The sequence below is a fragment of the Hevea brasiliensis genome, chromosome 3 (assembly GCF_030052815.1).
Source record: "Hevea brasiliensis isolate MT/VB/25A 57/8 chromosome 3, ASM3005281v1, whole genome shotgun sequence".
Classification (NCBI taxonomy): Eukaryota; Viridiplantae; Streptophyta; class Magnoliopsida; order Malpighiales; family Euphorbiaceae; genus Hevea; species Hevea brasiliensis.
In genome coordinates, this window is record NC_079495.1 from 101,098,531 (window position 1) to 101,110,939 (window position 12,409).

The 12,409-nt window shown below is 35.6% G+C and overlaps 1 non-coding gene across 1 annotated transcript; it reads right to left on the bottom strand.

Annotated features, from left to right (window-relative positions):
* Window positions 1-453: 453 nt before the first annotated feature.
* On the bottom strand, window positions 454-560 carry LOC131178859 (small nucleolar RNA R71). Its single transcript, XR_009147867.1, has one exon. It is a non-coding gene; the product is annotated as a small nucleolar RNA R71 (small nucleolar RNA).
* Window positions 561-12,409: the final 11,849 nt, after the last annotated feature.

Below are 12,409 nucleotides of genomic sequence, written 5' to 3' on the forward strand. Positions count from 1 at the left end.
ATTAGAATTGGTGGTGGTAATGCTGGAAATGATCGAAACAACGAAAATGCAGCCCAAGGTGAAGAGGTTGTAAATGCTAATGTACCCAGGGGAGGTATGATGGATCATGCTTTTCCTCATTTTGATGACTTGAGAGAGAGCATAGCAAGACCAAGAATTGATGCAAATAGTTATAAGATGGATTTTGGAGTTCTTCAAATGATTCAAAATTCTCAATTCGGAGGACATCCTTCTGAAAATCCACACACACATCTGAAGAAGTTTGCTATGATTTGTGATATGCAAAAACAACCTGGAGTGTCTGATGATGCAGCAAGATTGAAGCTATTCCCATTCTCTTTGAAAGATAGAGCATTGGATTGGCTTGATTCTTTACCTCACAACTCCATTACAAATTGGGAGGAACTCACTGATGCATTTCTTGCACAATATTTTCCACCTGGAAAAACTCAAGAATTGAGGAATCAAATGACAGCTTTCAGACCAAGAGAAGATGAAACTCTTTATGAATCATGGATGAGATGGAAAGAATTGGAGAGACAATGCCCACATCATGCCATTCCAAAATGGATGATAAATCAGAATTTTTACACCAATGTCACTCTTGCAATTAGAGGAATTATTGATGCTCAAACAGGAGGAGAATTTATTATGAAGCATGAAGATGAAGCTTATGAGCTATTGGAGAAAATTGCAAAGAATACTCATCTTTGGAGTAGTCCAAGAGGACCAACTCCATCTCAAAAGAGGCAAGCTGCTGGAATGTATGACCTTGATCCATTCAACATGATTAATGCAAAGTTTGATGCACTTACAAATGTCTTGGCTAAGAAGATGGAAGATTTGAGTATGTTGGTTAGTTCATCATCATCATCTGGAAGTTCACAACAAGTTGCTTATGCAGAAGGAACTACCAGCTGTGGAGTAGAATATGGAGAGCAAGCTGCATATGTTGGTAATTAAGGAAACAAACAAATGGGGAATCCTTATTCTCAAACTTATAATCCAACTTGGAGGAATCATCCCAACTTTTCATGGGGAAATCATCAAAGTCAAGTTCCAAATCAGAATTTTCAACCACAACAGCAACAAGGAATTCCATATCAGCAAAATAGGCAACCATTGCCTAATTTTCAATAGAAAAATATGAATCCTCCACCAAAACAGCAAGAACAAAGTTCTACCACATAAGCTTTATTACAACAGATTCTTGCTAACCAAACTAAGCATGATGAGGAGATGAGAGAGATGAAAGCAAGGCTAGAACAGATGTAAACACATAACAGAATGCTGGAAAATCAAATTGCACAATAAGCATCTTCCTCAGGTACCAAGTCTTTTGGAAAACTTCCAAGTCAACTGGAAAACCCAAAAGAGCAATGTCATGCCATTACACTGAGAAGTGGTAAAATAGTGCATAATGAGAAGAGTGAAAAAAGCGAGAAGAGAGAAAATGAGGAAGATGTTGATGAAAATGAAAAACAAGAGAGTGAAAAGAAAGAGAGTGCAAGAAAAGAGAAAGAAGAGAAATACATACCTCCAGAGCCTTACAAGCCACAGCTTCCCTTTCCACAGAGATTTCAAAAAGCCAAGCTTGATAAGCAATTTGGGAAGTTCTTAGAGGTTTTGAAGAAGCTATACATAAATGTGCCTTTTATTGATGCTCTTTCACAAATGCCCTCTTATGCAAAATTCTTAAAAGAAATCCTCTCAAATAAGAGGAGACTTGAAGATTATGAGACTGTAGCCTTAACTGAAGAATGTAGTGCTATCCTCCAAAGGAAACTTCCCCCAAAGCTGAAGGATCCAGGGAGTTTTTCAATTCCATGCCACATTGAGGAATCGTGTTCTATAAAAGCTTTATGTGATTTAGGGGCTAGTGTAAGCCTTATGCCCCTCTCCATCTATGAGAAGCTCAACATGGGAGATCTTAAGCCAACCCACATTTCTCTTCAGTTAGCTGACAGATCAATTAAGTATCCTGAAGGGATTTTGGAGAATGTGCCTTTGAAGGTTGGGAAATTCTACATACCTGTTGACTTTGTCATCTTGGACATGGAAGAGGATTCTAATATCCCAATCATTTTGGGGCGGCCTTTCCTAGCTACAGCTGGTGCTTTGATTGACGTGAAAGGTGAAAAGCTTACTCTCAGAGTCGGAGAGGATCATTTAGTCTTCAACATTGGCAATGATAAGAAGAAGCAACATGAAGATGTAGACTCTTGTTTGAGAATTAATATGGTTGATGAGTTAGTAAAAGAGTACTTTAGAAAGAGCTATCCGAAGGCTTCTCTTGAAAGTTGTCTTATCCATGAAAGGAGTATCAATGATGAAAATCCAAAAGAGGCTGCATTTGCACAACATTCGAATAGTAATCCACCTTGTCCTATGGCACCAATCTTTCAAGTTGAGCAAGTGGAGAAAAGTGAAGTAAAACAACCATCTCTCAAAGAAAAACATGCACCAAAGGTCGTCAAGAAAGAAATGGTTGGATTTTTAGACAAAGCAACAAGAATCTTCTCATGTGATGGAAAGAAAATAAAGTATAGATTCATTGAAGCACCTATTGGAAACAGAGGCAATAAATTCCAATTCCAGCCACCATGAAGCATGAAAAGGGTCAAGCTAAGGACCATAAATTAGCGCTCTTGGGAGGCATCCCAAGTTCTTTTTTTTTTTCCTTTTTGTTGATTTACTTTTATTTACATTGCTTTTGTTTTTTATCTTAAATCTCCAAATTCAATTTTTGACATTGCTGAATCTTGTCCCTTGTAGATGTATTTCAATAGAGGAAGGCTGGTGAACTGCTGGGTAGTGACCCTTAACTGATATTTTATCCCTCAACTCTCCCAAAATTGATTGATTTTTGCTGCATAACCTGTGCAGGTTTGCTTCCTGGTTTATGCAGAGAGAAAGAAAAAAAATGAAATTTTGCAGCAAAGAAGGGTCTGCAGCAGATGACTTATGTTCTTGGTGAGGTTGGGTGTGTAACTTTTAAGTATTTGTGCTTTTAATGTTAATATGGTGGTAAGTGGGTCATCTTTGTAGTTTTGAGCTTATTTGGGTTGTGAGATTTAAGGTGGATATGCTGCATTTTCTTGGCATAACTTGGGGAGTCCATTCTCATTTATGGATAAATGCAACTTTATGCAGATTTTATTGAGTTTGAATGTGCTAAATGTTGATTTGCAGAATTTGAGTCAAAATGGCATGGGTCACAAATGCCTTTTATGCAGGATTCAAATGGCATGGGTCACAAATGCCTTTTATGCAGGATTCACTTTTACAAGCATGTGTGATGTAATTTTGATGGATTTTGTATATATTGATGTGTTTTTGGTGACAATTTCTTATGATTTATGCTTCATAGAATTATATTTCTTCATTTTAGGGTATTTTTCACACTTGCAAATCATTTTCAATTGTTCTCTCCATCTTGTTGAATTGTGCATAAGTAACTGCATAGCTTATGCAATCCTGCATAACCAAAATTCTTGCCATTTTTCACCTCTGTTGCAAACTGCATAAGATAGTGCATAGCTTATGCAACTCTACATAGCCACATTTTTGTCAAATTTCATACCTACCGAGACTTGCATAAGTGTGTGCATGACTTATGCACATTTGCATGACTTCAAATCCTGCATTTTCTCTTTCCACCGAAATCTGCATAAGGGGAGTGCATAACTTATGCACTTCCGCATGACCAAAAACTCTGAATTTCAAAACCTACTGAGAGGTGCATAAGCAGGGTGCATAACTTATGCACTTCCGCATGACCGAACTCTCTGAAATCCAAAACTTGCCGAGAGGTGCATAAGCAGAGTGCATAGCTTATGCACAACTGCATGACCACAAATTCTGAAAACCAAAACTTGCCGAGAGGTGCATAAGCAGAGTACATGACTTATGCACTTCTGCATAACCACTAACTCTGAATTTCAAAACCTGCCGAGAGGTGCATAAGCAGAGTGCATGACTTATGCACTTCTGCATAACCACTCTCCCTGAATTCCAGAACTTGCCGAGACCTGCATAAGGAAAGTGCATGACTTATGCACTTCTGCATGACCTATTTTTCTGAAATCCAAAACAGGCCGAAACTTGCATAAGTTAGTGCATAGGCTATGCACTCTTGCATAATCAGTTTTTCACACTTTTTTATCACCCACTGAAACATGCATAAGAGAGTGCATAAGTTATGCACACTCTCTTTTCACTTATGCAGCCTTAACACATGCCCTGTTCAAATCAAAATTTGTTTTCGGCATCATTTTCCCACCTCCACTTCACGATATCCCAGTTCATTCCCTTTTTCCCCCCCCACGACCCTTATTCCGGCATAACTCTTCCTCTCCCCTTCTTCTTCACTCGTATTTTCGCCGCATAAACCCTAATTCCTCCTTGCATTTTTCATTTCTGCCCTCATCTCCTCCATCCTCACTATCGGGAACCAATGGAGTCGCCTCCCCATTCCCCTCCAACCTCCCCTCTCCAAGTTTCGCCATTGTCAATGCGGCCTCCCAACCCCGATTCCCCTCCACAAGAAACACCTCCACCACCTCCCACAGCCATTTACAAGAGGAAAATTAGGTCGAAATCCACTCGACCCATAGCTTTTGTACCTCCTCTCTCAAAGCGTAAAGAACCACCCACCACCCCAATGTCAGAACCTCCACCCAAAAACCCAAAAACTTCAGCCTCCACACAAGCCAAATCACCCTCTTCCAGCAAAAAGCAAATGTCAGCAAGAAATTGTTCTGCAGGTATATTCAAAACTATCTTGGTCCCTTCATGATGTAACTCACAAAGCAACAAGAGACTTAAGGGAAGGAGGGTGCAACCCACTAGGTATATTTCTGCAGACTCTCTCCAATCACTTGGTTTATTTGACAATGTGGTTGCCTATCTTGATGGTATGGGTTGGATGGAATTTGTGCATAAGCAAGAAATTGTTTATCCAGTTTTAGTTTTGGAATTTATTTCCTCATTCTCTGCCACTCTGAAATTGCATGATGTAGATTTTAAGCCAACTATGAAATTTAGATGTTTGGGGCAAAATAGAGAGTTATCATTGGACCAATTTCATAGCATTCTTGGGTTTACAATTGATGGGCTATTTAGAGTACCATATACTGGGGTAGAGGTAGCAAACAAAGGTATTTGGAATGCTGCTCAATTTTGGAGAATTATCACAAACCAACCTCAGACTTTTTCTGCTGGCAGATCCAAAATCTCTCAAATACTAGACCCTGCACTTAGGTTTATTCATAGGCTCATTGCTAGCACTATCTTGGGCAAAGGGACTAGTTCTGGTGCTGTTGGAAATCTAAATTATTCATGCTATGGTGCGCTTTTCACAAGGTTAAAGTTTCTCCTGGTTACTTCTTTTGTGAGCATGTGTTGCATATTGCCACCAAATCCATAGGTGACATTGTCTTGGGTGGGCTCATAACTGTCATAGCCAAGCATTTTGGTTTTAATCCGGAAGAGCATCCAATTCCAGCACTTTCAGATACTTTATACTTTGATGCCACACACCTCTCCAAAACTGGATTCAGTTTGCCACATTCTGACACTGCACAACCAGTAGCAGAAACTGAACCCACTGCACAACCAGAAGCCCAACCTGTCCCACCAGTCCCACAGCATTCTGCTGAACCTACACCACCCTCTCAGCCTGCACAGGACTTCCCAGCAGATTCTGCACAACCTACACCTCCTGCAGCTGAACCCTCTTCATCCACAGCCCCTCCTGCCTTCAACACTAAAGCCTTATTCACTTATCTTGAAAGGCTTAGTGATGATATATATTTTGTGGATAGGAAGCTTGACACTGGTCTTGATACCCTCAAGGATCGTCATGATCAACTATTTGACCTTGTCATGGAAACCAGAGACAAGCAGAAAGAATTAAAGGAGATGATGAAGCAACTCATGGTTTTTCTGGGAATGCCTCCTCCACCTCCATCACCTCCTCCAGCACCATCATTTCGACAAAGAATGACAACTGACAACCCTTAGCAACTTCTTTGGACAAGGGCAAAATAATAGAATTAGACTAGTTTCTGTTTTACTTTTGTTCAAACTTGTAGGAGTTTTTCTTTGTAAATATGTTGAAAAAATTTTAGTTTGTTTTGAATTCTATTTTTCTTGAAGTTTTATTGGCTAGCTATTACATTAGTTTTTCTTTGATTTTCATTGCCTTTACTGCCCTTTTGTGCATATTTGTCCATACTCTGTATATATTTGGATGCTTCTACTGGTGGTTGCACATTTTTCCCTTGCTCATCATCATGCAGCAGCTTTTGAATATACTGCATAGGCTATGAATACCCTCATGCAAATATTTTGCATAGCCTGTGCAGTCCTTATTGCCACTTATGCAGAACCGCACAGCTTATGCACCTTCCTTATGCACCTGTTCTAGACAGCACTTTATTTTGCATAACCTGTGCAGCTTCTTATGCATCACCATTATCCCTTGAATTCTCATCTGCTCTATACCAGGTAACTCTTTCTTTTTGCTCTTAAATTTCACAATCCCTGGTAACTACTCTTTACTTTGAGTTTTAATGCTGCACTACTTGAGACATTGAGGACAATGTCAAATTTTGAGTTTGGGGGTGCACATTTTGATTTTTGCTTCATTTTTTTTACATTTTGAGTATAGGAGCATCTCATCCCATTCCATTTACATATACTATAAATATTTTACATATACATCCATACATACATTTACACACACGTTATACATCACTTAGAAATTGTACACATTGCACACAAATAGACTTCCTCCATTTAGTTAATACATTGTTCATTTTTAGGAATCATGCATCATGCATTAAAATTTTTTGTCAAATCCCTTGAGTATTAAAAAGTTGCCTATGAGAATGATTTGACTCACCCTTTTAGTTGGGTTTGTGGATTGAAAGTTTCCTAAGAGGTGCAAGGTTTTGAAGTGTCTATCCCTTGCCTATATCTTCTTAGCCAAAAAGCCACCCAACTAGTCCTTTAGAGATTAGAATGTTTAGAGGGAGTTATTGGATATAAGGAAGTCAAATGATGTCTCAACAATCCTAGAACAAATTTTCTAAACATTTCAAGGCGAAATACCAGCTTGTACTTGAAAAGAGAGATGATTAGGCATTCTTTGATTTAAAACGTCTCATTTTAAACCTTTGGCCTTTTTCCCAATTAAAATTGACCCTTGCAAACCCCTTTTGAGTATTTTTATCCTAATTTTTCTTGAATCCCTTATTGCTACCTAGCCAATGAACCAAACACTCCAACCCTTTTCATGAGAATAATTATTTACAACATTAGGTACATAAAAAAAAAGAAAAAAAAAAGAAAAAGAAAAAAAAATACAATAAAAGGGAGAAGAAATGCTTGTCATCTTGTAAAAGTGCTAGTATATGTGCTTTTCACCATTGTCATTCAAAATGAAAGAAATCCACCCAAAGTATTAAAAGAAATGAGTTTGGGGGTGGAAAATTTTAGGGACAATCATCAAAAGAAAATGCAAGATACAAGTTTAAAGAATTAAAATGTCCCTCCATTTTTATGTGTTTTGTAAACTATGCTAGCACTTGACAATCCTCATTGTGTATTTCTCTCCCCCATATATATATATATATATATATATATATATATATATATATATATATATATATATATATATAAAAGAAAAAAAAATATATATATATAAAAGAAAAAATATAATAAAATAATAAAGTGTACCTTATGTTTCAAAATTGAAAATATTCTCATGCTTTGAACCCTTTTCACCCATTTTTCTTCTTAGCCTCATTTTGAACCCCATAGCCCCATCACATCCCTAAAAAGACCTTTGATCTCTTGATAGTACTTGCTACATTAGTGGAGATAAGAGTAGGGAATTTGCCTATGGGATTGGAAAATTATCCATTCATTCATTTAATTCCATCATTCTATATAGAGACACTTTGGTTATTGATGGTCCTAGAATTCCTTTTGAGCATGACTCTCTCCTTTGATTGGTTGGTTTGGGGATTTTGAATGATAATTGACTTGATGGCTAAGCGGCGAAAGCTTGGATAAGCATTAGATTCTTTGCATTTTGAAGGATGGGTATATGGATTGCTGGTATGGCTAAAGGTGTGTTAAGTTATTTTAATAGGTGATTTTCATAGCTCTTTGGATAAGGCACCCCTAAAAATTTTTGCATCACATTTTAAAATTTGCTTGAGGACAAGCAAAAGCTTGAGTTTGGGGGTATTTGATGCATACATTTTGCATAATCATTTAGGTTTAATTTCATAGCCATTTTATTTGATTATTAGTCATTTTTAGCTAATTTCATTAGTTATTTAGTTAGTTTTTCATAATTGTCAATTTTGAATTAATTTGTAATTTTTACTTTGTTTTGTAGGAAAAATGGTGTTTTTGAAGGACTGAAGAGAAATTTTGCCATTGAGGAGTGACTTCTACAGCCAAAGATGCCAAAAACAAGTTTCAAAGTTGAAATATGCATTAGCCAAATTGAGCATAACTTGCCACATAAGCCATACAAATCTGCATAAGGAGGAAAATCACTGTTCCAATACCTGCCGAATTGTGCATAAGGAGAGTGCATGGCTTATGCAGATTCACGCCCCCTTATGCAATCTCACGGAATTGTGCATAACCCATGCACCTGGTTATGCAGTTTTGCATAAGTGAGCCAGAACCAGCCGAAAATTGCATAAGGGATTGCATAACTTATGCAGTCCACTTATGCAGTCCCACAAAGGTTTCATTAATGAGCTGGCAGAAGATTCCCTCAGAAAATCCCTCCTAAAACACACCATTTTAGGGCTCCATGTCAGAAAATGCTATAAATAGCCTCATTTCCCATTTTGGAGGGGGAGGCAGAAAAGCAAGGAAGAAAAAAAGGAAGGAAATGGTAGCAGCTGAAGGGTCACATTCACCTTCCACACCATTTCCAATCAGATTTGGAGATTTCTTTCTTTTCTTACATTTTTCCTACATTTCTAGTGTTTAGTTTTTTTGTTTCTTAGCTTAGATTAAAGCTTTATTTCCATTTAAACTTAGAATATCTTGTAAGCATTATGGGTAGTGAGTAGTTTATTTAGATTCTGGAGTAAGGGTTGTAATATTTGAGATATTTTGTGGATTTTGATTGGGTAATCCATATTTTGTGGTCTTAATGAGTTTTATTCATTTCTTGTGTGCTTAATGACATGCTTAGTGTAGGATCCCATTAAGTGATGTTCTTAATCCATGGTTGAGGCACCGAAAGGAGAAGGCCTTGTAATAGATAATCAAGAAATTTGACTTAATTAACTTAGATCTAGAAATAGACTAAGGATTAAGAGGATTCACAGATTAATTAAAGAACCTAATGGGTCTTAATTAACTCTAACTCCACGAAAGTAGGATTAGATTGATTAAGGCACTCTTTGTCTCACTCGAAAGGGTATTCAAAGGATTTAAGAATTAATCTCCTTAAAACCCGTAAGTTTCACAAGATTGGATAACCAATTTAAAAATCCCAAAATAGCTCGAATATGAAATCCCGAACTCCGGAATCGCTTTTTTATCATTGTCAATTTCTAATTGAATTTTATTACTTGCCATTTTAAATATTGCCATATTTGAACTTGCTTATTTCAATTTGATGCAATTTTAGTTTAATTAATACATTTTTGGATAGATTTTTGATTTTGCACATATAGATTTCATACTCAAATACCCATCAATTTGTTACTTTAATTTCAAAGATAGTTCAATTAGTCAACTTTTTATATCAAAAATTCAATCATTAACACAACTCCTCGTGGGAACGATATCTTTTTTCTATACTACTTGTACGACCCGTGCACTTGCGGTTGGGCCACATCAATTACTCCAGAATCAAAGAAAACTACTCACAATCCATATTTAATACAAGAAATTCTAAGTAAAAGAGGAAATAGATCATGAAAATAAACTAAAACTAAAGAAACCCAATACAAGAAAGGTAAGAAATATGCAAGAAAGGAAAGAAATCTCCAAATCTGGTTGGAAATGGTGTGGGAGACGTTTTTGACTCTTCAGCTGCTGCCCTCTTCCTTTTCCTTTTCTTCCTCCCTTTCCTCCTCCCTTCTAAAATGGGATATGGGGCTATTTATAACTTTTTCTGACATGGAGCCCTAAAATGGTGTGTTTAAGGTGAGATTTTCTGAGGGAATCTTCTGCCAGCTCATTAATGAAGTCTTTGTGGGACTGCATAAGTTATGCAGTCCCTTATGCAGTTTTCGGCTGGTTTCTGGCTCTCTTATGCGAAACTGCATGACCAAGCGCATAAGTTATGCACAATTCTGTGAGGCTGCATAAGGGAGGCACGAATCTGCATAAGTTATGCGGCAACTTATGCACAATTCGGCGGGTATTGGAACAATGTTTCTTCTCCTTATGCAGATATGCATAACTTATGCGGCAAGTTATGCGCAATTTGGCAAATGCATACTTCAACTTTGAAACTTGTTTTTGACATCTTTGGCTGCAGAAATCATTCCTCAAAAGTAAAATTTCTTTTTAGTCCTTCAAAAACACCATTTTTCCTACAAAACAAAGTAAAAATTACAAATTAATCCAAAATTGGCAATTATGAAAAACTAACTAAATAACTAATGAAATTAGCTAAAAGTGACTAATAATCAAATAAAATGGCTATGAAATTAAACCTAAATGATTATGCAAAATGTATGCATCATCTTTACAGGCATATATATGGTGGATTTTCTTAACTCTATGAGGAAAAGCTCAAAATTAGGCAACACAATATTACTTGAACAACCCACATGACGGTCTTGAAAGATAATATTGCCTAGCAATAACTACGTTACGAAATTAGCCAATCAATTCGGCATTTGTGATAACCTCTACCTCTTAATTTTTATAGCAATCGCCATATCCTTTAATAAACTAATTAATTACTCTTACTGCTTCCCTTCACCTCCTTTCTACAAGTAAGTGATGTAGCTCCCCAAAACATATATATATATATATATATATATAGACTCAGTAACTCAGGTTTTCGAATAGCCTATGAGTCTAATCATATTTAATGATTTAGCCATAAGATTCATTTAGTCAATTCAACCACTGTAAGACTTACTCAATAAAAGGAAAGAATATTGATTAAAGATAAACAATATTAGTTGGATTTCCAAATATAAAAATGCCTATAACTATGCACTATAAATAGAAATATAATCCTATAATTATGCAAGTTAATAATATTCATATAATTATATAGTTGACTTACTATAACCAACCATTATCTATATCCTATATAAAGAGATAAGATCATCTATGAAAATATATTCTTCTTCCTAATCAATTTGATATATTATTCTCTCATATTATTTGAGCGTTGGATGGTCCTTACTGGATCCATATCTAGTAAACCTCAGACCCATTTATTTTCTATTTTACAAATCTATACCCATAAGAAATTTTCGTGGACTGCAACAGTAAGCATTCCCACAACATTTTAATTATTCACCTCAAGAATTAGCTTACATATTCCTTATTCCCAAGCCATATTTTTATATGAGAAGTTTTTGTTAGATCTGATCTACGACAAATTTATAATATAAATATATGATATTCATATATTTAATAAATGAATTCTATTATATATTCTGTATCTTGAATTTATATATATACATATAGGAGTAGGGCTGTAGGGGTGGGATTCTGTATGTGTATCAATTATCATGGTGTTTGTATATAGATACACATTGTTTGATGAAATCAACTCTGAAAGGCTTAAAAAAAATAAAACTATAAAAGGTTTCATCCAATATTTATTTAAAAGTAATATCAAAATAAGACCTATTTATTAAATATATGAGTACCAAATATTTATATTTCGATTTTATATTGAATTGAGTTAATCATTAATTTTGGTTGACTATTTGGAAATAGCGTGATTTTCTCATGTAGGACATGTTCTAACAATACTGCCCCTAAATCTTATTAATTAGAGCATCTCATCTTCCCATACACATGCATTCACCAAATATTTCAAAGCCAGAAAGATATAATTAACTTTGTTTAGACTAATGATGATTAAAAGAATAATAATAATAGGCATCGTATGAATCCCTAAAAATATGCTATTTATCTAAAAAAAATTATATTTATATTTTTTTTAATTCGAATTTGACTACTAATTAATTATAGATTAATTAATAGGGCTTCCTATTCTAGCAAAGAAAGATTATATATATATATATACACACACGGTCATTATATTCTCTTACTATTTATAATGATTTATTATTCTATAAAGTTGGTTAACCAATTTGAATGTATTGATTTCTTTTATATTAATGAAGTGATGCATACATTTTGCATAATCATTTAGGTTTAATTT